Source organism: Pristis pectinata, chromosome 39, assembly GCF_009764475.1.
Source record: "Pristis pectinata isolate sPriPec2 chromosome 39, sPriPec2.1.pri, whole genome shotgun sequence".
Taxonomy (NCBI): Eukaryota; Metazoa; Chordata; class Chondrichthyes; order Rhinopristiformes; family Pristidae; genus Pristis; species Pristis pectinata.
The window spans coordinates 5,361,039-5,384,100 of NC_067442.1; the positions used below are offsets into that span (position 1 = coordinate 5,361,039).

Sequence of the window (23,062 nt, forward strand, 5' to 3'; positions counted from 1 at the left end):
TGGCCGCAGGATCTCCCGGGGAGCTCGATGAGACGTCCAGGGAGCAAGGGAAGAGTGCAAGCAGGAATCTCGGGAAAAGAGCAGATCAGGAAAGCACTTAAAATTGACTCATCTCCAAACACACAGAGTTTCCATTGTGGAGTGCTGAAAGAACTAGACGGCACTTCAGATGTCGAGGGCATTGTCTTATGAAGGTTCAGAGACAGAAATTTGCCAGAACCTTTCTATTTAAGGTTCTGGAGGGAGACAGTGAGAGAGCATGAGGGAAAGAGAGAGAGAGAGACAAAGGGAGAGTGAATGAGAATGAGAGTGGTGGAGAGAGAGAGACATAGAGAGAGAGCGAAAGAGAGAGAGGGGGGAGAGAGAGTGAGAGAGGGAGGTTACTGCAGCCTCTGGATCATGGCAGAGAGGGAGAGAGGACAAGTGTGTGTGGGGAGGGAGGGGGGTACAGGTACATCGTTCCCTGAGAGTGGTGACACAGGTAGACCGTGGTGAAGAAGTCACAGTCGAGTTTACTGTCAGACGCACAAGTCCGTGTGTGCACGGGTGCAATGAAAAACTTACCGGCAACAGCATCACAGGCACAGAGCATCAGAGACACAACACTCACAAGGAAAACATAAATGAAATTTAAATTATACACAATTTTTGCATATCTAATTGTGAAAGAACACAACTAGAACAAAAACAAGGTCCATTTTAGTGCAAAGTGGTCCCAGTGTTGCTGTACTGAGGCAGTGATTAGGGTTGTGCCGGTCGGTTCAAGAACCGAATGGTTGAAGGGAAGTCGCTGTTCCTGAACCTGGTGGTGTGGGGACTTCAGGCTTCTGTACCTCCTGCCCGACGGGAGCTGCGAGAAGACGGCACGGCCCGGATGGTGGGGGGATCTTTGATGATGGACGTTGCCTTCTTGAGGCAGCGCCTCCTGTAGATACCACCGACGGTGGGGGAGGGATGTGCCCGTGATGTATTGGGGCTGTCCATGACTCTCTGCAGCTTCTTACGTTCCTGCGCGTTCGAATCGCCGTCCCAGACCGCGACGCAACCGATCAGGACACTTCCAACAGCACATCTGTAGAAGTTTGTTGGAGTGTTCGGTGACAAGCTGAACCTCCTGAGGAAGTAAAGACGCTGGCGCGCCTTCCTTGTGATGGCGTCTACATGCTGGGCCCGGGACATGTCATCCGATATGTTAACGCCCGGGAATTTGAAGCTGCTGACCCTCCCCACCACCGATCCCCCAATGTAGACCGGCGCGTGTTCACCCTCCTGAGGTCAACTATCGGCTCTTTAGTTTTACTGACGTTGAGCGAGAGGTTGTTGCTGTGGCACCGCTCACCCAGGTGCCCCATCTCGCTCCGGGACGCTGACCCGTCACCGCCGGTGATCCGTCCGACAGTCAGTGTACAGGCAAACAGTGGTCCAACATCGATTCTCTCTCTTGTTCCCTGTCTCCCTCTGAACCCACACCTCTCCCTCCCTCCGTCCCTCTTCTTCCCTCCTCTCCCTCCCTCATCCCCCTCCCTCATCCCCCACTCCCCACCCTCCCTCCTCCCCTCCCTCATCCCCCCATCCCTCCTCCCCTCCCTCATCCCCCCCTCATCTCCTCCCTCATCGTCTCACTCCATCCGCCTCCCCTCCCTACCTCCCCCCTCCCTCCCTCATCCCACCTACCTCCCCTAACCCATCCCCCCCTCTGTTATCCCCTCCCTCCCTCATCCCCCCATCCTCCCTCCTTCATCCCCTCTCCGTTATCCCCTCCTTCCCTCCCCCATCCCACCCCCTCATCCCTCCCCTCCCTCATCCATCCATCCCTCCTCCGTCCTCCCTCGTTCATCCCTCCCCCTCCCCCTTCCCCCTCCCCACCCTCCCTCCTCCCCCCTCCTCCCCCTCACTCTCTCCCCCTCCCCACTCTCCCCCTCCCCTCCCTGTCCCCCTCTCACTCTCTCCCCCCCCCCCCTCTCTCCCCCCTCCCCCCCTCTTCCCCCCTCCCTCCCCTCCCTCCCCCGTCCCTCCCCTCCCCTCCCCCCTCCCTCCCTCCCCTCCCCCTCCCCCTCCCCTCCCGCCTCTCTCCCCCCTCTCACCCCCCTTCCCCCCTCCCCCCTCCCCCCTCTCTCCCCCCTCTCACCCCCCCTTCCCCCCTCCCCCCTCCCCCCTCTCTCCCCCCCTCTCACCCCCCCTTCCCCCTCTCTCCCCCCCTCTCCCCCCTCCCCCCCTCTCTCCCCTCCCCCTCTCTCCCCCCTCTCTCCCCCCTCCCCCCCTCTCCCTCCCCCCTCCCCCCTACCCTCCCCTCCCCCCCCTCCCCCCCTCCCCCCCCTCCCCCTCCCCTCCCCTCCCCCCCCCTCCCCCCCCTCCCCTCCCCTCCCCCCTCCCTCCCCTCCCCTCCCCCTCCCCTCCCCTCCCCCCTCCCTCCCTCCCCTCCCTCCCCCCCTCCCTCCCCCTCCCTCCCCCCCTCCCTCTCCCTCCCCCCCTCCCTCCCCCCCTCTCTCCCCCCCTCCCTCCCCCCCTCTCTCCCCCCTCCCCCCCTCTCTCCCCCCCCTCCCCCTCCCCTCCCCCCCTCCCCCCCTCTCCCCCTCCCCTCTCCCCCCCTCCCCCTCCCCTCTCCCCCCCTCCCCCTTCCCCTCCCCCCTCTCTCCCCCCTCCCCCTCCCCCCTCTCTCCCCCCCTCTCTCCCCCCTCCCCCCATCTCTCCCCCCCTCCCCCCTCTCTCCCCCCTCTCTCCCCCCTCTCCCCCCCCACTCCCCCCTCTCTCCCCCCCTCTCCCCCCTCTCTCCCCCTCTCTCCCCCCCTCCCCCTCTCTCTCCCCCCTCCCCCCCTCTCCTCCCCCTCCCCCTCTCCCCCCCTCCCCCCACTCCCGCCCATCTCCCCCCCTCCCCCCCTCCCCCCCATCTCTCCCCCCCTCTCCCCCCCCTCCCCCCCATCTCTCCCCCCCTCCCCCCATCTCCCCCCATCTCTCCCCCCCATCCCTCCCCCCTTTCCCCCATCTCCCCCCCTCCCCCCCATCTCACCCCCCCATCTCTCCCCCCCCTCCCCCTCCCCCCCATCTCTCCCCCCCATCTCTCCCCCCCATCTCTCCCCCCATCTCTCCCCCCCTCCCCCCCATCTCTCCCCCCTCCTCTCCCCCCCTCCTCTCCCCCCTCCCCCCATCTCTCCCCCCATCTCTCCCCCCCTCCCCCCCTCCCCCCATCTCTCCCCCTCCTCTCCCCCCCTCCCCCCATCTCTCCCCCCCTCTCCCCCCCTCTCCCCCCTCCCCCCCATCTCTCCCCCCCTCCCCCCCTCTCCTCCCCCCCTCCCCCCCCTCTCCTCCCCCCTCCCCCCTCTCCCCCCCTCCCCCCATCTCTCCCCCCCTCCCCCCCATCTCTCCCCCACTCCCCCCTCTCCCCCCCTCTCCCCCCCTCCCCCCTCCCCCCATCTCTCCCCCCTCTCTCCCCCATCTCTCCCCCCCTCCCCCCCATCTCTCCCCCCATCTCTCCCCCCCTCCCCTCTCCCCCCTCCCCCCTCCCCCCCATCCCTCCCCCCTCCCCCCTCCCCCCCTCCCCCCCTCCTCTCCCCTCTCCCCCCTCCCCCCCTCCCCCCCATCTCTCCCCCCATCTCTCCCCCCCATCTCTCCCCCCTCCCCCCCATCTCTCCCCCCCTCCCCCCCATCTCTCCCCCCCTCCTCTCCCCCCCTCCCCCCCTCCCCCCATCTCTCCCCCCCTCCTCTCCCCCCCTCCCCCCCCTCTCCCCCCTCCTCTCCCCCCTCCTCTCCCCCCCTCCCCCCATCTCTCCCCCCCTCCCCCCATCTCTCCCCCCCTCCCCCCCATCTCTCCCCCCCTCCCCCCCATCTCTCCCTTTTCTCTCCCCCCCCTCTCCCCTTTCTCTCCCCCCATCTCTCCCCTTTCTCTCCCCCATCTCTCCCCTTTCTCTACCCCCCATCTCTCCCCCCTCCCTCCCCCCCACTCCCCCCTCTCTCCCCCCCTCTCTCCCCCCTCTCTCCCCCCCTCCCCCTCTCTCTCCCCCCTCCCCCCCTCTCCTCCCCCCTCCCCCTCTCCCCCCCTCCCCCCACTCCCGCCCATCACCCCCCCCCTCCCCCCCATCTCACCCCCCCATCTCTCCCCCCCCTCCCCCTCCCCCCCATCTCTCCCCCCCTCCCCCCATCTCTCCCCCCCCTCCCCCCCATCTCTCCCCCCCCATCTCTCCCCCCATCTCTCCCCCCCTCCCCCCATCTCTCCCCCCCTCTCCCCCCTCCCCCCCATCTCTCCCCCCTCCCCCCCTCTCCTCCCCCCTCCCCCCCCTCTCCTCCCCCCCTCCCCCCCCTCCCCCCATCTCTCCCCACCTCCCCCCTCTCCCCCCCTCTCCCCCCTCTCCCCCCCTCTCCCCCCCTCCCCCCTCCCCCATCTCTCCCCCCCTCCCCCCATCTCTCCCCCCCTCTCTCCCCCCCTCCCCCCATCTCTCCCCCCCATCTCTCCCCCCCCTCCCCCCTCCCCCCCTCCCCCCATCTCTCCCCCATCTCTCCGCCCCTCCTCTCCCCCCCTCCTCTCCCCCCCTCCTCTCCCCTCTCCCCCCATCTCTCCCCCCTCCCCCCCTCCCCCCATCTCTCCCCCCCCTCCCCCATCTCTCCTCCCCTCCTCTCCCCCCCTCCCCCCCTCCCCCCCCCCTCCCCCCCTCCCCCCCATCTCTCCCCCCTCCTCTCCCCCCTCCTCTCCCCCCCTCCCCCCCATCTCTCCCCCCCTCCCCCCCATCTCTCCCCCCCTCCTCTCCCCCCTCCTCTCCCCCCTCCTCTCCCCCCTCCCCCCATCTCTCCCCCCCTCCCCCCCATCTCTCCCCCCCTCCCCCCCATCTCTCCCCTTTCTCTCCCCCCCATCTCTCCCCTTTCTCTCCCCCATCTCTCCCCTTTCTCTCCCCCCATCTCTCCCCTTTCTCTACCCCCCATCTCTCCCCCCCTCCCCCCCTCCCCCCCTCCCCCCCCTCTCCTCCCCCCTCCCCCCTCTCCCCCCCTCCCCCCATCTCTCCCCCCCTCCCCCCCATCTCTCCCCCACTCCCCCCTCTCCCCCCTCTCCCCCCCTCCCCCCTCCCCCCTCCCCCCATCTCTCCCCCCTCTCTCCCCCATCTCTCCCCCCCTCCCCCCCATCTCTCCCCCCATCTCTCCCCCCCTCCCCTCTCCCCCCTCCCCCCTCCCCCCCATCCCTCCCCCCTCCCCCCTCCCCCCCTCCCCCCCTCCTCTCCCCTCTCCCCCCTCCCCCCCTCCCCCCCATCTCTCCCCCCATCTCTCCCCCCCATCTCTCCCCCCTCCCCCCCATCTCTCCCCCCCTCCCCCCCATCTCTCCCCCCCTCCTCTCCCCCCCTCCCCCCCTCCCCCCATCTCTCCCCCCCTCCTCTCCCCCCCTCCCCCCCCTCTCCCCCCCTCCTCTCCCCCCTCCTCTCCCCCCCTCCCCCCATCTCTCCCCCCTCCCCCCATCTCTCCCCCCCTCCCCCCCATCTCTCCCCCCTCCCCCCATCTCTCCCTTTTCTCTCCCCCCCCTCTCCCCTTTCTCTCCCCCCATCTCTCCCCTTTCTCTCCCCCATCTCTCCCCTTTCTCTACCCCCCATCTCTCCCCCCTCCCTCCCCCCCACTCCCCCCTCTCTCCCCCCCTCTCTCCCCCCTCTCTCCCCCCCTCCCCCTCTCCCCCCTCCCCCCCTCTCCTCCCCCCTCCCCCTCTCTCCCCCCTCCCCCCACTCCCGCCCATCACCCCCCCCTCCCCCCCATCTCACCCCCCCATCTCTCCCCCCCCTCCCCCTCCCCCCCATCTCTCCCCCCCTCCCCCATCTCTCCCCCCCTCCCCCCCATCTCTCCCCCCCCATCTCTCCCCCCATCTCTCCCCCCTCCCCCCCATCTCTCCCCCCTCCTCTCCCCCCCTCCTCTCCCCCCCTCCCCCCATCTCTCCCCCCATCTCTCCCCCCCTCCCCCATCTCTCCCCCCATCTCTCCCCCCCCTCTCCCCCCCTCCCCCCATCTCTCCCCCCCTCTCCCCCCTCCCCCCATCTCTCCCCCCTCCCCCCTCTCCTCCCCCCTCCCCCCCCTCTCCTCCCCCCTCCCCCCCCTCCCCCCATCTCTCCCACCTCCCCCCTCTCCCCCCTCTCCCCCCTCTCCCCCCCTCTCCCCCCCTCCCCCCTCCCCCATCTCTCCCCCCCTCCCCCCATCTCTCCCCCCCTCTCTCCCCCCCTCCCCCCATCTCTCCCCCCATCTCTCCCCCCCCTCCCCCCTCCCACCCCTCCCCCCATCTCTCCCCCCATCTCTCCCCCCCTCCTCTCCCCCCTCCTCTCCCCCCCTCCTCTCCCCTCTCCCCCCATCTCTCCCCCCTCCCCCCCTCCCCCCATCTCTCCCCCCCTCCCCCCCATCTCTCCTCCCCTCCTCTCCCCCCCTCCCCCCCTCCCCCCCCCCCTCCCCCCCTCCCCCCCCATCTCTCCCCCCTCCTCTCCCCCCTCCTCTCTCCCCCCCTCCCCCCATCTCTCCCCCCCTCCCCCCCATCTCTCCCCCCCTCCTCTCCCCCCTCCTCTCCCCCCTCCTCTCCCCCCTCCCCCCATCTCTCCCCCCCTCCCCCCCATCTCTCCCCCCCTCCCCCCCATCTCTCCCCTTTCTCTCCCCCCCATCTCTCCCCTTTCTCTCCCCCCATCTCTCCCCTTTCTCTCCCCCCATCTCTCCCCTTTCTCTACCCCCCATCTCTCCCCCCCTCCCCCCCTCCCCCCTCCCCCCCATCTCTCCCCCCTCCCCCCCATCTCTCCCCCCCTCCCCCATCTCTCCCCCCATCTCTCCCCCCCTCCCCCCCATCTCTCCCCCCATCTCTCCCCCACTCCCCCCCATCTCTCCCCCCCATCTCTCCCCCCCATCTCTCCCCCCCTCCCCCCATCTCTCCCCCCCTCCCCCCCTCCCCCCATCTCTCCCCCCCTCCCCCCATCTCTCCCCCCTCCCCCCCTCCCCCATCTCTCCCCCCCTCCCCCCCTCCCCCCCATCTCTCCCCCCATCTCACCCCCTCTCCCCCCCCTTCCCCCCCATCTCTACCCCCCTCCCCCCCTCCCCCCCATCTCTCCCCCCCTCCCCCCATCCCCCCCATCTCTCCCCCCTCCCCCCCATCTCTCCCCCCCTCCCCCCACCCCCCATCTCTCCCCCCCTCCCCCCCTCCCCCCCATCTCTCCCCCCCACCCCCCCATCTCTCCCCCCCACCCCCCCATCTCTCCCCCCCACCCCCCATCTCTCCCCCCCATCTCTCCCCCCTCCCCGCATCTCTCCCCCCTCCCGCCTCCCCCCTCTCCCCCTCCCCCCTCCCCCCCTCCCCCCATCTCTCCCCCTCCCCCCCATCTCTCCCCCACTCCCCCCCATCTCTCCCCACTCCCCCCACCTCTCCCCCACTCCCCCCACCTCTCCCCCACTCCCCCCATCTCTTCCCCCATCTCTCCCCCCCATCTCTCCCCCCCCATCCCCCCCATCTCTCCCCCCCTCCCCCCCTCCCCCCCATCTCTCCCCCCCTCCCCCCCTCCCCCCCATCTCTCCCCCCATCTCTCCCCCCCTCCCCCCCTCCCCCCCATCTCTCCCCCCCTCCCCCCCATCTCTCCCCCCCTCCCCCCCATCTCTCCCCTTTCTCTCCCCCCATCTCTCCCCTTTCTCTCCCCCCATCTCTCCCCTTTCTCTACCCCCCATCTCTCCCCCCCTCCCCCCCTCCCCCCCTCCCCCCATCTCTCCCCCCCTCCCCCCATCTCTCCCCCCATCTCTCCCCCCCTCCCCCCCATCTCTCCCCCCATCTCTCCCCCCCTCCCCCCATCTCTCCCCCCATCTCTCCCCCACTCCCCCCCATCTCTCCCCCCCATCTCTCCCCCCCATCTCTCCCCCCCCATCCCCCCATCTCTCCCCCCCCATCTCTCCCCCCCCATCTCTCCCCCCCCCATCTCTCCCCCCCCCCATCTCTCCCCCCCCCATCTCTCCCCCCCCCCATCTCTCCCCCCCCCCATCTCTCCCCCCCCCATCTCTCCCCCCCCATCTCTTCCCCCCCCATTTCCCTCTCCTATTGCCTCTGACATCTTGTGGCCCTCATTCTGATTGGTCGCCGTTCCTATCAATCACCCTCCACCGGTCCAATCCCCTGTCTGCCTGCTCCCTCCCGCACGTGGCCCCGCCCCCGCCTGAGAGTCACCCCGCTTCTCTGGCTCATTAGCATACTACGACTCCGCCCGCCAATCCCCGAGCGGCATTCAGCCGACCGCTGCCCCCCCCCCGCCCCTCCCCACCTCTGTGACCCGGGCCACCGGCCAGGAGCCAATGGGAGGCGACAGCGGCAGGCGCTGCGGCTGATTGATGCTAGCCCCGCGTTGATTGGTTGAGATGCCGTAGGGGGCTGGGTTTGCCGTTGATTGATGTGCGGGTTCCGCCTATTAGCCTTTTACTACACGGACAGGGAGTGCTGGCCGGTTGATGGCATGGCCGGTCGGACTGACCAATGAGGTGGGAGCGGAGGCGGGACCTGATCTTGATTGATGGCTCTCCCACCGATGCGCTCGTTAGGTGAGGGCGGGACCGCCGAGTGACTGGCAGCCTGTCCCGACCTGTCAGCGAGCGGCGGCTTTGATTGGCGGGGCGGGCCGAGCGCGGATTGGCGGAGCGGGGCGCAGGCGCGCTGGCTCCGACCCCGCCCCGGTGTCTCGGGCGGTTCGGGGAGTGTGGGAATGGCTGCGGCGGCGGAGCGGGAGCCAGAGGCCCCGGGCGGAGCAGGAAGCGGGCCGGCCGACCGTCCGGAGCGGCGCTGAGAGCCGAGCAGTCCGAGCCCTCTCCGGGAGAGGGAGGGGGGAGTACAGGCAGTGAGGGAGCAGCACCGGCGGAGAGAGGGGAGTACAGGCAGTGAGGGGGGAGTACAGGCAGAGGGGAGGGTAGTACAGGCAGAGAGGGGAGGGGGAGTACAGGCAGTGAGGGGGGAGTACAGGCAGAGGGGAGGGTAGTACAGGCAGAGGAGAGGGGTAGTACAGGCAGAGAGGGGGGAGTACAGGCAGTGAGGGGGCAGCACCGGTGGAGAGAGGGGAGTACAGGCAGAGAGGGGAGGGGTACAGGCAGAGGAGAGGGGTAGTACAGGCAGTGAGAGAGGGGGAGTACAGGCAGTGAGGGGAGGGGAAGTGCAGGCAGAGGGAGAGGACGGGGAGTACAGGTAGGGAGGGGAGAATACAGGCAGTGACGAGGGGGAGTACAGGGATAGTACAATCAGGGAGGGGGAGTTTTGGGACTGTACAGGCAGGGAGGGGGAGTACAGTTGGGGTGGAGAATTCAGGCAGTGTGGTTGGGGAGTACGGGGGGAGTATAGCAACAGTACAGACAGAGGGGAGAGTACAGGTGGGGTGTGTAGAGACAGTACAGGCACGGAGGTGGGGGTACAGGCAGGGTGGGGTGTATAGGGATAGTACAGGCAGTGAGAGAGGAGTACAGAGTACCAGCGGAAGGGGAAGAGAGTACAGGCACAGAAAGGGGGGATTACGGGCAGTACAGACTGAGAGAGGAGAGACTACAGGCAGAGAGGGGGTACAGGCACGGACAGGACAGGCAGCGAGAGAGGGAGTACAGTCAGTGAGGGGGAGTACAGGGGCACGATAGGACGATTAGGGGAGGGAAGGTGTCAGTACAAGGAGAGTACAGATAGTGAGGGGGAAAACAGGGTGGGGCTGCCTGCTGAGGCAGAGTACGCGGGGAAAGAACAGGGGGCTACAGGTGGGAGAGAGTTCAGGCAGGGAGACAGGGAGAGGACAGGTGGAGTTAGCCTACAAGTGGGGAAACGGAGACCACAAGGGGAGGGTACAGGCAGGGAGACGGATAGAATTGGGGGAGCAGTGGGGCAGAGAGCTAAGTGGTGATAGAACAGTTGGACGGAAGGGGTTGGGGATAATTACGGTGAGAGGGAGGGGAGGGGAGAAGGCAGGAACAGTGAGTGAGCGAGGGAGGTCAGACAGGACACATCCCTGAGAGCGTTATAGGAGAGGTGGAGGAAGAGTAAATAAATAACGCGAGCGAGGAGAAGTAGAGGGAGCAGAAACACGGAGAGAAAGGGCCAGCGACAAGGGGTCGGGGTTCGAGCAGACTCAGGGAGACGAGCGGGAAGGAGAACCTACCTGCAGAACGTGCTGAGTGGGGGGTGGTGGGGGGGCAGAGAGAAGCTCTCGAGTGGGCAGGAGAGGGGAGAGAGCCCTGGGAGGAACCTGCATGGGAGAGGAGTTCAGGCGACAGACCGACACCACAGGGGAACCGGACAGCAGAGGAGAGGCTCCTGCACCCGTGACGCTCAGCAAGGGCGCCCAGCTCAACAGACAGACAGTGGGAACGGCAGCACGCCTGTGTGTGTGTGTGTGTGTCAGCCTGAGGAGGAGGAGGAACCAGCTCAACACTCACACCACCTGCCTGCTTCACCAGTGATGCTCCGCTCCACGCCTGACCCCAGAGGAAGGTGCCCGTGCCGTGACACGGAGCCCTTCTCCCCCCGCCTCCCGCAGCACACCAGTCGATGAGCAGCCCTCTCGCCCACCTCCTCACTCTCTCTCTCTCCCCCCGCTCACCCCGTTGGGGATCAGGCAACCTCTTGCCCCCCACCCCCCCCCCCCCACCCCATGAACTGTTCCAGCGGAGTCCTGCTTTTGGAATCCAGCCCTCAAGAGCCTTTTCACTTGGGAGAGCAGCCCTCCCGCTCTCCTCTTCCAGAGAGCCTCAAGACTTGGCCAGAGGAGATGCCCTAGAGAGTCACAAGAGGTTCGAGCGGGTCATCTGTCTGCAGCTGCAGGCTGAGTCTGTGTTTGCCTGCGTTTTGAAGTCGTGATTCCCTGGATTCTCGCCACCGTCGGGTGGGCAACGGTGCCGGCCGGGCAGTTACCTGCCGTCTCCAAGGACCTTGCAACAAAAGGACGGACTATTGTTTCATATTCTCACCCAAGGAAAGTTTGCCGGGACTTTTTGGCGAGACTTGGCTGCCCCTGGGACCAGGATGGACTCGCCGTGTCCGTAGCAGGACTCGGGAGACGTGGGATGGTCGCCCCTCTCGGTCACCGGTGACCGGGAGGGGGTCGGGGGTGGGGGAGAGAGTGTGTCGTTGTTGTGGTGAATCCCGGAGGACGCGGGACTGCCAGGTGCTGGAACCGGATACGGACGCGGAACCGCCAGCGATGTACACCCCAGCCCTGCCTCCACAGTGCAGTGGGCTCAGCATGTTCGGTCAGTCAGGGTGGGCTTCCCCCAGGCCGAAACCGCAGCGGGGTGGGTTAGTGTTCACTCCCTGCCGTGGGATGGTCTGAGGGGAGGGGAGGGTGGGTCTGTCTGGGGTGTGATGGGGGAGGGACGCTCGCCTGCACTGCTGTGTGCCATGATCTCGCGTTGTTCATGCCCCCCACCCCCTTGCTCTCTCCTGCTCCCCTCCCTTCTGTCCTATCCCACTCGCCACCTCCCTACTGCCCCCACCCTCCACACCACCCCTTGCTAACTCTCACCCACTCCTCCCTTCACCCACTCCTCACAGACCTCCCACTCCCCTCCCTCCCCCCACCCCGCCCCGCTCCCCACTCTGCACCCCCTTGCCCAACTCCCCACTCTGCTACCCCCCCTCCCCTCCCCTCCCCCCCCCCCCCCCCCCCGGGCAGGGCTCCGCTTCCCTCCGGCTCCACTCCCCTCCCCTCCCCCCCCTTCCTCCTTTCCTTCCTCCTTCCACCCTCCCCTTCCCACTCCCCCCTCCCCGCCCCTTCACCCCTCTCCCACCCTCCTCCTCCTTCCCCTCCCCATGACCTCCCCCTCCCCTCCGTGCCTCCCCACCTTGACCACCCCCCCTCCCATGCCTCCCCACCTTGATCCCCTCCCCTCTGCATCTCACACCCTGCCACACACTACCCGCCGCCGGGTCAGTGCACACTGCCTGGCCTCAGGAGATAAACGCGCTTCTGCATCCACGTAGCGGCCTTTCTCGGCGTCGGCAGGCGGAGAGCTGTGGGGCGTCAGTGGGTGCTTGGCCTTCTCCTCTGCTCTATCTCCGTGCCGTGTGGTTCGAGCCACTGCCTCCCAGAGCCGGGGGTCCGGGTTTGATCCTGACCTCCGGCTCTGTGTGTGTGTGTGTGTGTGTGTGTGGGGGGGGCGTCAGCACGCTCTCCCTGTGACCCCTGTGGGTCGGTGTGTGGGGTCGGTGGGTTAATTACCTGCTGTGAATCACCACTCCTGGTGTGTGGGTGAGGGGTAATTAATGGGGAATGAAATGGGGTGATTGTAGATGGGTGGTTGGTGATCGGCACGGCCTCGATGGGCCGAAGGGCCTACCTCCGTGCTGTAACCTGAGGGGCTTCCACCGGCGGGAGAGTCTCCCGCGAGGGGGACCCGGCAAATTGAACGAGGCGGTCAGGGAGCAGGGGAGAGGTCTGTCTCGGTGGGGGGGGACCGCCGGAGATCGGGAACACTCCCAACCCCCACAGCCTCGCCCTCCCATCGGCAGACAAGCAGCGCCGAAGCCCGGCCCCCTGACCCCAGCGCGCACCCCGAGTCCTGCTGCCGCGCACGTCAGCCCGGGCGGTGATTTTACCAGCGGGGAAGCGTTCTGTCAGTGCCGGTTCCCTTGTCGCTTGCGCCGGGGTGAGCCGGGCTCCTCTACAATTAGCATGTCGAGTGTGCGAGGGGGCTCTGTAATTAGCCTGTCTAGGAGGGAGGGGGTCTCTGTAATTAGTGCGCTGGTAATTACTGGGTCGATGAGAGCTCGGGGCAGTCTGTAATTATCTGCCTGCACGCCGGTGGGGGATTTAATAACCAGGGCTGGTTGATGAGAGGACTGAGTGTGGAGGGAGGCTGAGGCTGAGGCTTCGAGGCACTGGCCTCAGCCCTGTCTGTCTGCCGGTGACACACTATAGAGGGGAAAAGTCCAAAGGAGATGCCGGGGGCAAGTTTTCCCTAACAGAGAGTGGAGGGTGTCTGGAATGGGGGTTGGTGGCACAGGAGAGGTTCACCGGGACGCTCCCCGGATTAGAGGGCATGAGAGTTCGGACAAACTCGGGCTGTTCTCTCTGGAGTGGCGGAGGCTGAGGGGAGACCTGATGACATTATGAGAGGCATCGATAGGATAGACAGTTGGTCTTTTTCCCCCAGGGAGAGGGTATCAAAAACTAGAGGGTGTAAGTTGAAGGTTAAAGGGGAGCTGAGGGCCAATTCTTTCACCCAGAGGGTGGTCCGTATACGGAATGAGCTGCCAGAGGAATTAGTTGAGGCAGGTACATTAACAACATTTAAAAGACAGGCACATGGGTAAGATCTCTTTATTAGTCACATGTACATCAAAACACACAGTGAAATGCATCTTTTGCGTAGAGTGTTCTGGGGGCAGCCTGCAAGTGTCGCCATGCTTCCGGTGCCAACATAGCACACCCACAACTTCCTAATCCGTACGTCTCTGGAATGTGGGAGGAAACCAGAGCACCTGGAGGAAACCCACGCGGACACGGGGAGAACGTACAAACTCCTTACAGACAGCATCAGGAATTGAACCCGGATCGCTGGCACTGTAATAGCGTCATGCTAACCGTTGCACTACCGTGCCTGCCCAAAAGTAGGAAAGGTTTAGAGGGATATGGCCAAACACGGGCATGTTGGACTGGTGTAGATGGGCACGTTGGCTGGCATGGATGAGTTGGGCCGAAGGGCCTGTTCCCGTGCTGTGTTATTTTCTATGACTCCATGACATGAGCATCGGATTCTCGAATGAACTGCTAACCCTTCTGTCTTCTGTCACTCCTGATCCACCCAGCCCCCATCACCCTACCTGTTCCCCTCTCCGTCTCTCTCTCTCTCTCTCTCTCACACACACACACACTCACACACACACACACACACACACACACCCATCCCTCCCTATCTCCATGCTCCACCTTCCTCTCCTATTGGATTGCTTCATCTTCAGCTCCTCCACCCACCACCTCCCATTCCTACTCACCCCCCCCCCAACTATCTGTCCATCTTCCCCCACCTCACCCCCCAAAAACCTGGATCCACCTATCACCTGCCAGCTCTTGCTCCACCCCTTCCCCCTCCCCTCTTTATCCTGGTCATCTCCCCTCTTTCCAGTCCAGATGAAGGGTCTCAACTCAGCTGTCCGCTGCTCCCCCCCCCCCCCCCAACAGATGCTGCCTGACTCGTTGAGTCCCTCCAGCGTTCTGTGTGTCGCTCCAGATCTCCACAGCATCTGTGTCTCTCTGTTGTCTATCAGTGATTGAATCGTACTGTGGTGGTCAGCGTTACAGCAGAGGTTTGATCCTGACCCTTGGTTGTTTTGTGTGTGTGTGTGTGTGTGGAGTTTGCACGTTCTCCCTGTGACCCCATGGGTTTCCCCAAGGGTGCTCCAGTTTCATCCCAAAAGAGATGTGCGGGGTCGGTGAGTTAATCCGCCATTGTGACTGGCCCCCCCCCCTCTTGGTGTGTGGGTGAGGGATAGAGTCTGGGGGAGAGAGGGGAATGTGCAGCTAGGAGCTCTTGGTACAGGAGCACTGGTCAGACCACAGCTGGAGCACTGCATCCAGTTCTGGTCCCCACACTGTGACTGCACTGGAGGGGGTGCTGAGGAGATGCCCCCAGGACATTCAGTCACAGAGAGAGACTGGGCCTATTCTCCCTGGGGCAGAGGAGGGTGGGGGGGGGTGGTGGTGGGTGGTGTGGGGATGCCTGATGGAATTATATAAAATTGTCAGGGGGAGAGATGGGTCAGGTAGGGAAACTCCCTTTGTCCATGGTGGGGTGTCCGAAACAAGATGGTGTAGCTTTAGCGTGAGAGCCGAGAGGTTCAGAGAGGATGTGAGGGGGAGTTTTCCCCGTGGGGGTGGGGTGGGGAGGGGAGGGGGTCGGAATCTGGAACGCACTGCCTGAGGGGGTGGGGGAGGCAGAGAGTCTCCCAACACTGAAGGAGTAACCGGATGGGCACTTGAACAGCTGAGGGGGGGAAGAGGATGGAGCGATTGCTGGGGAACGGGATTACTGTGGGTGGGGACAATAGTTAGCATGGACAAGGTGGACCGAAGGGCCTGTCTCTGTGCTGTGGGACCTAGTAGCTCTTTCCTTTGTAATGTTGGGCTGAGAAATTTAGGGTTGATGGCCAACAGTTGTATTGGCTTACAGCATGCCATGGGTGGGGCGGCGAGGACGGGGCTCGGCGGTGGGAGGGGCGGTGAGGAGGGAGCACCACGCTCTGGGTGAGAAGGGCCATGAGAAGAGAGCAGTATGGGAGGGGTGATGAGGAGGGAGCAGCGCACTGCGGGAGGGGTGCTGAGGAGGGAGTGCCGCGCTGCGGGAGGGGCAGTGAGGAGGGAGCTCTGCATTGTGGGAGGAGCGGTGAGGAGGGAGCGCCGTGCTGTGGGAGGGGCAGAGGAGGGAGCTCTGCACTGTGGGTGGGAGGGGAGGTGAGGAGGGAGCTCTGCACTGTGGGTGGGGAGGTGAGGAAGGAGCTCTGCACTGTGGGTGGGGAGGTGAGGAGGGAGCTCTGCACGGTGGAGGGAGGGGCAGGTAATTCCTGGGCACTGGAGCTGTCTCAGCAGTGAGTCAGTGACCAGTTGCTCACCTTGTGCCTCTCTATTGGATTATTTCATGATCAGGGATGGAATGGGGAAACGTTGTGCATTCTGACAGCAACCTCACAGCCTGTGGAATTGGAATTGGAATCGGTTTATTATTGTCACTTGTACCAAGGTACAGTGAAAAACTTGTCTTGCATGCTGTTTGTACAGATCATTTCATTACACAGTGCGCCGAGGTAGTACAGGGGAAAACAATACAGAGTGAAGTGTCACGGTTACAGAGAGAGTGCGATGCAGGTAGACAGGTTGGCGGAACGATCCTGTAAGCTGGTTTGAAGGTCGAGAGGGTTCCCCGCTGACACCTTCCATCCGGGAAGATTCTTCAAAGAGTCGTCAGCCCCTGGTTGAGGCATCCATGTTGTGTAGGATGCCGAGGAAATCAGATTCAGATTAGTTCATTGTCATATACACCAGGGTGCAATGAAATCCCTTGCCTTGGGGGTCCTCGCCCCTGGGATATCCTTCCCCTAGACGTAGAGTCACAGAGCAATGCAGGCCCTTCGGCCCAACCAGTCCGTGCCGACCACGGTGCCCACCCAGCTAGTCCCAATTCCCTGCATTCGGCCCATATCCCTCCAAGCCCCATGTACCTATCCAAGTGCTTCTTCAATGATCCCGTTGTACCTGCCTCACCCACTTCCTCTGGCAGCTCATTCCACAGACTTACCGCCCTCTGGGTGAAGAAGTTGCCCCTCGGGTCCCTTTCAAATCTTTCCCCTCTCACCCTAAACCTACACCCCCTAAGTTTTGGTCTCCCCTACCCTGGACTGTTATCCTCCACCTTATCTCTGCCTCTCGTAACTTTAAACACTTCTATAAGGTCGCCCCTCGTTCTCCTATGCTGCAAGGAATAAAGACCCAGCCTGCCCAACCTCCCCCTATAACTCAGGCCTGGCAACATCCTCATAAATCTTCCCTGCACTTTTCCCAGCTTAGCCCCATCTTTCCCATCACAGGGTGACCCCAACCGTGCACAGGACGTGTCCAGCGGCTTTGCGCGAGTTTGGCCAGCTCCCTGAATCGTCGACTCTCTCTCACCGCAGCACTGGTTGGCTTGAAACCATGGTCTGACGCTTCCTCCAAAGCCCGCAGCAAGAAGGTGGGGTTGTAGGTTCCCAGAACGGTACGGCACAGAAACAGGCCCCTCCAACCCCCCTTGTCCACGCTGACCGTGACGCTTGTCTAACGCTAACCTCCCCCCCCCCACCCCCCGCCTGCGTCAGACCCGCATCCTGCTGTTCCTTTCCCATCTGTGAACCCGCCCAAGTGCCTTTTAAACATTGTGATTGTACCCGCCACCAACAAATAACGCCCCCCCCACCCCCTGGGCAGCTTGTTCCAGATGACCAACACCCTCTGGAAAAATCTTTCCCCACTTACCTTAAACCTGCCCTCTGGTTCTTCACTCCCCTGTCCTGCGGGTGCAGGGAAAGAAATAAGGTTATCTGTTTCCGATCTGTGCCCTTTATAATTGTATAAACCTCCATAAGATCACCCCTCGGGCCCCGGCATTCCTGCGAGAGTAAACCCACTCTCTCCTGATAACCGCAGCCCTCCATTCCAGACAATGCCCTGGTGGATCTCTTCTGCACACTATTACTTACTTCCATGTCCTTCCTGTTGTAAGAGTCTTGAATGGTCCTCTTGTACGTTAAAGACGGACTCTTGACCTCACAATCTACCTCGTCGTGGCCCTTGCACCTTATTGTCTGACTGCACTTTCTCTGTAACTGTGACACTTTCTTCTGCGTTGTTATCGCTTTTTCCTTTGTACTACCTCCATGTACTGATATGACGAAACGATCTGTATGGATGGTTTATCAGTCGATGTCGGTGAAAGAACAAGGGAAAAGCAATAACAGGAAGCAGAATATAATTCTACAGCTACAGAGAAAGCGCAGTGCAGGCAGACAATAAGGTGCAAGGGCCACGACAAGGTAGATTGAGAGATCGAGAGTTCACCTTTTAGCGTATGAGAGTTCCCCGTTCATGTGTCCGATATCAGTGACTAGAATCTGTCCTTGAGCCTGGTGGGACGTGCTTTCAGGCTTTTGTATCTTCTGCCCAGTGGGAGGGGGGAGAAGAGAGAATGTCCGGGGTGGGGGTCTTTGATTATGCCGGCTGCTTTCCCAAGGCAGTAGCAAGTGTAGACAGAGTCCACGGAGGGGAGGTTAGTTTGCGTGATGGACTGGGCTGTGTCCACAACTCTGCAGTTTCTCACAGTTGCAGGCAGAACAGTTGCTGTACATAAGTCCATCGAGGTAGTACAAAAGGAAAGCTACAGAGAAAGTGCAGTGCAGGCAGACAATAAGGCCACGACGAGGGAGATTGGAAGATCAAGAGTCCAACTTTAACATACAAGCAGTGACAATGATTAACCAATAGTGGGGCGACCAGACCTGTACACAATGTCGACGGGCTTATGGGGCAGGAGGTTACGCCTCATCCCCTCCCATCTCCGGTGTCGTTAGGGGACCACCCCCCAAGGTCGACGCCACTTGGGACGGCCTTCGCCCTGCACTCAGGTCTGGTCAGAAGCTCCTGTCCACCGAGCAAGGGGAAGCCTCCGAGTGAGCGTTGAGGAGGTTGCAAAAGAGGGGGATGTCGGCAGGTTACGTGGAGCGGTCGGAGATCTGGCAACTGGGATATCGTGTGGGGAAATGCGAGAGCATTCACTCAGCAAGTTAAAAAAAAAGAAGCTTGGTGTCTGTACATTGAGGGTCCTGAAATTCAGCGGGTCTGTCTCTCGGATTACAACAGGATTCAGATCGGGGGGGTGGGGGGGGGGGGGGAAGGGAAGTGGGCCAGGGAATGGCAGAGGGAATTTAATGTGGACAAATGCACGGTGTTGCATTTTAGAACACAGTACAGCACCAGACAGGCCATTTGGCCCAAAATGTTGTGATGATCTTGATTCCGATTTTATGCTAAATTCCCTCCTCCTGTGTATCATCCCTATTCCTCCATATTCATGTGTCTATCTAAAACTCCTCCAAACTGCCTGCTTCCACTACTACCCTGGTAACCCATTCCAGGCCTCCATCACTCTCTGCGCTTAAAGTAAAAACTTGCCCCCCCATCGCCCCCTTAATCTTAAAAGCATGTTCTCTGGTGTTTGGCATTTCTACCCTGAGAGAAAGACTCTGACAGTTTATCTGTGCCTCTCAAAACAACCCAAGTCTGTCCAACCTCTCCTTACAGCTCATGCCCTCTAATCCGGGCAGTCAGAGCAAGTTAAACCAGGGCAGGACTTGTACAGTAAACGGCAGGGCCCTGGAGCTTGTTGCAGAACAGAGAGCGCGAGGGGTGCAGGTGCATGGTTCCCTGACAGCGATGAAGGCGTTCGGCACGCTGGCCTTCATCGGTCAGGGCACTGAGTACAGGAGTGAGACTGCACTTGGAGCACCGTGCGCAGTTCTGGTCGCCCAGCTATAGGAAGGACGTCACCGAGCTGGAGAGGAAGCAGGAAAGATTCACGGGGATGTTGGAGGGCTTGAGTTATAAGGAGAGGCTGGACAGGCCTGGACTGTTTTCCCTGGAGCGAAGGAGGCTGAGGGGTGACCTTATGGAGGTTTATAAAACTACAAGGGGCGTAGGTAAGGTGGACGGTCACCGTCTTTTCCCCCCAGGGTAGGGGAGTCCAAAACTGGAGAGCACAGGTTCAAGATGAGAGGGGAAAGGGGACCTGAGGGGCAAGTTTTTCACCATTGAGGGTGGTGGGTGTGTGGAACGAGCTGCCAGAGGAAGTGGTGGAGGCAGGTACAATAACGTTTACTAGACACTTGGAGAGGGATGTGAATGGGAAAGGTTTAGAGGGATATGTGCCAAACGCGGGCAAATGGGACTGGCTCAGGTCGCCACTTTGGTCAGCGTGGACGAGTTAGGCCGAAGGGCCTGTTTCTGTGCTGTGTAACTATGATTTCTTCTCTCGACCTCAGGACCCCCCAGAACCCACAGAGCTGTGCCACTCATGAGACAAGAGATCTGAGATATCTTTATTAGTGTGTAGGAATACGGTTAATACGAGGGGACATAGTTTTAAGGTGATTGGAGGAAGGTATAAGGGGGATGTCAGGGGTAAGTTTTTTACACAGAGAGTGATGGGTGTGTGGAACGCACTGCCGGCAGAGGTTGTGGGGGCAGATACATTAGGGACATTTAAGAGACTCTTAGATAAACACATGAATGATAGAGAAATGGAGGGCTATGTGGGAGGGAAGGGTTAGATAGATCTTAGAGCAGGATAAAATGTCGGCACAACATCGTGGGCCGAAGGGCCTGCACTGTGCTGTAGTGTTCTATGTCACACGTACATTGAAACACACAGTGAAATGCATCTTCTGCGTCGAATGTTCTGGGGGCAGCCCGCAAGTGTCACCGCGCTTCCGGCGCCAACATAGCATGGCCCACAACTTCCTAACCTGTACGTCTTTGGAATGTGGGAGGAAACCGGAGCACCCGGAGGAAACCCACGCGGACACGGGGAGAACGTTCAAACTCCTTGCAGATGGCTGCGGGAATTGAACCTGGGTCGCTGGCGCTGTAAAGCATGATGCTAACCGCTACGCTACTGAGCCTGCTTAAGATGGAGATGGGTGGAGAGTGGTAGAGAGTTGAGGAACGTGTGGGAGAAGTGCAGCCGAAGCCAAGGTCGCATCAGCGGCAGAGTTAACGGGGATGGGGACTGGGGGAGGCCTCTGCCGGTGTCCCTTGTTCCCTGGGACCTGGGTGGGTGCTGTGCACAGGAGCAGTGCGCCATTCACCCCCCCAATCCCTTGACGTGCGAAGAGCTGCTGCCTCCTGGCTCCAGAGACCTGGGTTGGATCCTGACCTCTGTGTCTGTGGCAGGAGTTTGCACGCTCTCCCGGTGAATCCCCAAGGGTCCCAACGATACGCGGGGTCGGTGGGTTAATCAGCTGCTGTGAATCACCGTTTGTGTGGGTCGGGGTAGTATCTGAGGGGGAGAATGCAGTAAGGTCGCTGTAAATGTGTGGTTGATGGCTGGCATGGGCTGAGGGGCTTGTTTCTGTGCTGTGATCTGCAAGATCCCAACAGGGTAGATGGGGAAATCTTTCCACCGGTGGGAGAGTCTCAACTGAGGGGAACACCGACACAAAACAAGGGGCTGGTCATTGAACACTGAGGGGTGTGGACATTTCCCCTCCCAGGGCGTGGTGAACCTCTGTGGAATTTTCTGCTCCCTAAGTGTGGTGGGGGCCAGATCACTGGATGGATTTAAGGCGGAGACGGATAGAGATTTGAAAGACTGAGGAACCGAGGTGAAATGGGGAACCGGAACAGTAAAGGAGTTCAGGTCGGGTAATCGGTTTACTATTGTCACACGTACCAAGGTACAGTGAAAAACTTTTGTTTGCCATCCAGACAGATCATTCCGTGCAGAAGTACATTGAGGCAGTACAGAGGGAAATGATGCAGAATATGGTGTCACAGAGAAAGTGCAGCATACAGTAAGGTGCAAGGGATGGTATCGAGGGGCAGAGTGGCCTACTCCTGCGGTTTTCTTGTGCACATCAGGAAAGGGCAGAAGGCCATTCAGTCCTGACCTCCCCAATCACTGTTCCAGGGCCCGCCGTGTTTCCTGGGCGTTCTACTCTGCACTCTGTGGTTTCTTTTGCAATCGGAAAAAGGATGCATCATTACGCAAAACTTCCAGAGCGTCCTCCCACTGAACCTCCTGCGAGCCACAATCCCTGACTCTGGACCTCAGGAGGCCCACACTTGCCTCCTGCGGGGAAGTTGGGGGACACGCTGATCAACACTGCCCCGTGTGCTCATGCTGTCCCGGCCAGAGATCGGGATTAGTCGCAGCTCTTGCTCCACCCAAGTATTCAGGTGCACTGCTCTCAATGTGCATATCTCACAGTGCCTCTCTTGCCTCTTGTACCTCACCCCACTCTGTGTCTGACCCCAGAAGTGTGTGATGGGACGGTGCGGAGGGAGCTTCATCCTGTGTCTGACCCCGGAAGTGTGTGATGGGACGGCGTGGAGGGAGCTTCAACCTGTGCCCCGGGGGTGTGTGACGGGACGGTGCGGAGGGAGCTTCACCCTGTGCCCGGGGGGTGTGTGATGGGACGGTGCGGAGGGAGCTTCACCCTGTGTCTGACCCCGGGAGTGTGTGACGGGACGTTGCGGAGGGAGCTTCACCCTGTGTCTGACCCCGGGAGTGTGTGACGGGACGGTGTGGAGGGACCTTCACTCTGTGTCTGACCCTGGGAGTGTGTTATGGGACAGTGCGGAGGGAGCTTCACCCTGTGCCTGACCCCAGGAGTGTGTGACGGGACGGTGCGGAGGGAGCCTCACCCTGTGCCTGACCCCAGGAGTGTGTGACGGGACGGTGCGGAGGGAGCCTCACCCTGTGCCTGACCCCGGGAGTGTGTGACGGGACGGTGCGGAGGGAGCCTCACCCTGTGCCTGACCCCGGGAGTGTGTGACGGGACGGTGCGGAGGGAGCCTCACCCTGTGCCTGACCCCGGGAGTGTGTGACGGGACGGTGCGGAGGGAGCCTCACCCTGTGCCTGACCCCGGGAGTGTGTGACGGGACGGTGCGGAGGGAGCCTCACCCTGTGCCTGACCCCGGGAGTGTGTGACGGGACGGTGCGGAGGGAGCTTCACCCTGTGCCTGACCCCGGGAGTGTGTGACGGGACGGTGCGGAGGGAGCCTCACCCTGTGTCTGACCCCGGGAGTGTGTGACGGGACGGTGCGGAGGGAGCCTCACCCTGTGCCTGACCCCGGGAGTGTGTGACGGGACGGTGCGGAGGGAGCCTCACCCTGTGCCTGACCCCGGGAGTGTGTGACGGGACGGTGCGGAGGGAGCTTCACCCTGTGCCTGACCCCGGGAGTGTGTGACGGGACGGTGCGGAGGGAGCTTCACCCTGTGCCTGACCCCGGGAGTGTGTGACGGGACGGTGCGGAGGGTTGGGGTTACTCACCACCACCTGCCCCTCGGCACTCGGGACAAGGCAGCATCGTCCTGCGGGAGAGTGGAGCCTGCCCCCTCCCCTGGTCTCTGGCTGCCCGGCGGCTGACTTCCTGTTCTGCTTATCGCTGCTGTGTGCCTCCCCGTGTCCCGGCCTCTCTCTCCTTTTGTTCTGTCAAGGTCGCTGCTGTTTTCCCTTCCCCTCTCTTCCAGTTGTTGTTGCTGCTCTGTCCCAGGCTCCCAGATGCACGCATTTCCTGCACATCTGGAGCCAGCGAGCACGCTGCCAACTGCATCACCTGCACTCAGCGGTGGGGGTGGGTGTGGGGGAGCGACCGGTGGGGGTCAGATCCCGGTGCAGGTAGAGAGGCGGTGAATTGAAGCAAAGTCTGACTCTGGGTAGGGGCTGGGGTGTGCTGAGAGAGTGTCTCACTGGGGGCGAGGGGGTGAGGAGGGAGCACTGTGGGGGGGGGGGGGCGCGGTGAGGTGGTGCCGCAGGATGAGAGGCGAGGAGGGAGCGCCGCGAGAGGGGCGGCAGGGAGGGAGCGCCGCAGGTGGAAAGGCG

At 62.8% G+C, this 23,062-nt stretch overlaps 1 protein-coding gene and 1 long non-coding RNA gene across 2 annotated transcripts in view; one reads left to right on the plus strand and one right to left on the minus strand.

Moving 5' to 3' along the window:
* cicb (capicua transcriptional repressor b) overlaps nt 1-23,062 on the plus strand; it is a 167,812-nt gene that overhangs the window by 54,057 nt on the left and 90,693 nt on the right. The gene's annotated exons all lie outside the window — the stretch shown is intronic.
* LOC127587276 (uncharacterized) lies at nt 15,663-22,764 on the minus strand. The gene is made up of 3 exons (XR_007958761.1): nt 22,511-22,764; nt 16,940-16,974; nt 15,663-15,899 (listed from the first exon to the last, which is right to left on the minus strand). It is a non-coding gene; the product is annotated as an uncharacterized LOC127587276 (long non-coding RNA).